This window comes from Bos indicus x Bos taurus, chromosome 1 (genome assembly GCF_003369695.1).
Source record: "Bos indicus x Bos taurus breed Angus x Brahman F1 hybrid chromosome 1, Bos_hybrid_MaternalHap_v2.0, whole genome shotgun sequence".
Lineage (NCBI taxonomy): Eukaryota > Metazoa > Chordata > Mammalia > Artiodactyla > Bovidae > Bos > Bos indicus x Bos taurus.
Window position 1 is genome coordinate 8,682,590 of NC_040076.1, and position 3,084 is coordinate 8,685,673.

Consider the following 3,084-nt stretch of genomic DNA (forward strand, 5'->3'; position numbering starts at 1 on the left):
TCATGTAATATGCCAACACACATTTTGTAAGCTCATATGTTTATGGTGTGGTAAGAATGTTAAACCACAATTCATAAAGTGAAAAGGCTAATGGAAAATCTCTCTTGTATTTCTGAAACCAGCCAGCTGCTTAGACTTACATATTTTAATTCACAAATTATTACCTCACATCATATAATTCTGTATATTGGACATACTTTCGGTAGGGAAAATGTGGACATCTTCCCTTATAGACCTTATTAAATTAAAAACAAGGCATAAAATGTAGGTTTTCTGTTAGAAATCTAGTAATCACTCCATACTTGAACTTTATTTCAATAATAATGATATGCTTACTACTCTTAGAATGGATACTACACTTGATCTTAGCCAAAAGGCTGAGAAGCAATAATGATAAATATCTAGCAACTCTTTTCCCAATATGACATTAAATAAGAGAAAGATCGTTATATACACAGAAAAACTGAACCTGAAAGATGATATACCAAAATGGTATTGGTGCTTAAAATAATACAATCATGGGATTTTACCTTATAGCTTATGCATTTCAGTACCTTTAAGGTGTGTTTTTTTTTTTTTTTTAATTGAACACAGATAATTTTAGAAATTGGTGTAGCAGGGGATGCAATACCACTCCTTTTTAAATGTATTTTATTCTCTCACTTAATCTGTGGCTTTGTGTGTCTAAGGACATAAGTTTAACATTTGAGAATACTTACTGATGTTCAAGCTGGTTTTAGAAAAGGCAGAGGAACCAGATATCAAATTGCCAACATCCACTGGATCATGGAAAAAGCAAGAGAGTTCCAGAAAAACATCTATTTCTGCTTTATTGACTATGCCAAAGCCTTTGACTGTGTGGATCACAATAAACTGTGGAAAATTCTGAAAGAGATGGGAATACCAGACCACCTGATCTGCCTCTTGAGAAATTTGTATGCAGGTCAGGAAGCAACAGTTAGAACTGGACATGGAACAACAGACTGGTTCAAAATAGGAAAAGGAGTTCGTCAAGGCTGTATATTGTCACCCTGCTTATTTAACTTATATGCAGAGTACATCATGAGACGCGCTGGACTGGAAGAAGCACAAGCTGGAATCAAGATTGCCAGGAGAAATATCAATAACCTCAGATATGCAGATGACACCACCCTTAGGGCAGAAAGTGAAGAGGAACTAAAAAGCCTCTTGATGAAAGTGAAAGTGGAGAGTGAAAAAGTTGGCTTAAAGCTCAACATTCAGAAAACGAAGATCATGGCATCCGGTCCCATCACTTCATGGGAAATAGATGGGGAAACAGTGGAAACAGTGTCAGACTTTCTTTTTTTGGGCTCCAAAATCACTGCAGATGGTGACTGCAGCCATGAAATTAAAAGACACTTACTCCTCAGAAGGAAAGTTATGACCAACCTACATAGCATATTGAAAAGCAGAGACATTACTTTGCCAACAAAGGTTCGTTTAGTCAAGGCTATGGTTTTTCCTGTGGTCATGTATGGATGTGAGAGTTGGACTGTGAAGAAGGCTGAGCGCCGAAGAATTGATGCTTTTGAACTGTGGTTTTGGAGAAGACTCTTGAGAGTCCCTTGGACTGCAAGGAGATCCAAGCAGTCCATTCTGAAGGAGATCAGCCCTGGGATTTCTTTGGAAGGAATGATGTTAAGGCTGAAACTCCAGTACTTTGGCCACCTCATGCGAAGAGTTGACTCATTGGAAAAGACTCTGATGCTGGGAGGGATTGGGGGCAGGAGGAGAAGGGGACGACAGAGGATGAGATGGCTGGATGGCATCACTGACTCGATGGACATGAGTCTGAGTGAACTCCAGGAGTTGGTGATGGACAGGGAGACCTGGCGTGCTGTGATTCATGGGGTCACAAAGAGTCGGACACACCTGAGTGACTGATCTGATCTGATCTGAGTGTCCGTTTAAACCATGAAAAAAAAATCAGTTTATTAACAAAGAACTTTCAATCAAGCTAAATGTGATCAAATAACAAATCTCTGCTAAAAACTGATGAAAATGTGTTTAAGTTTAAAGAGCTAATGACATATACACTGTTTAACAGTTGTTTAAAGCAACTATAAATTATTTCCAACCAAAATCTCCAAGGTCTTAATTTAATGCCTGTGCTATTATTACCTTAGTTAGCTAATGCTATAGTACTGTGGAACCAAGTGCCTGATATTAATGTCTTTTTTGCTCTCTCCCTCTCATGATTTATTCTCTTCTTAAATTTTATTTTATATTGGCATATAGTTAACCATATTGTGTTAGCTTCAGGTGTACAGCAAAATGATTTGGTTATGCATATATGTGTATCTATTCTTTTTCAAATACTGCTATATTTAAAATGGATAGCCATAAAGGTCCTACTATGTAGCATGGGGAACTTCACTCAATTTTATGTAACAATGTAAATGAGAAAAAATATCTGATATTAATGTCTTGCTCCCATGTTATCAGGTAAGCTTGAGAGGCTCTCCTCCTTTTTGCTTTCTTTATTTGAAACGAGAAGTCCACTTGAAAGTGAAAGTTGCTCAGTCATGTCCTGACTCTTTCCGACCCCACTATACAGTCCATGGAATTCTCCAGGCCAGAGTACTAGAGTGGGTAGCTGTTCCCTTCTCCAGGGGATCTTCCCAATCCAGGGATTAAACTCAGGTCTCTCACATTGTGGGCATATTCTTTACCAGCTGAGCTACAAGGGAAGCCCAAGAATACTGGAGTGGGTGGCCGATCTCTTCTCCAGTGGATCTTCCCGACCCAGGAATTGAACTGGGGTCTGCTGCATTGCTGGTGGATTCTTTTTTTTTTTCTGTTTTCATCTACTTTTATTTTATTTTTTTAATTTACAATATTGTATTGGTTTTGCCATACATCAGCATGAATCTGCCATGGGTGTACACGTGTTCCCAATCCTGAACCCCCTTCCCACGATTCTTTACCAACAGAGCAATGAGGGAAGCCCAGAATGAGCCCAGTAGGAGTGGTTGGAAGCTTCCAAAAATGTGGGGAGCCAGATGCTCATTGAGACCTCAGTTAGAATACACTGGTACCAGCTACAGTAGAGAAGTGTGTCCC

The 3,084-nt window shown here is 38.9% G+C and overlaps 1 pseudogene; it reads right to left on the reverse strand.

The window, feature by feature from the left end:
- Positions 1-219: 219 nt before the first annotated feature.
- LOC113899774 lies at positions 220-389 on the reverse strand (annotated as a pseudogene).
- Positions 390-3,084: the final 2,695 nt, after the last annotated feature.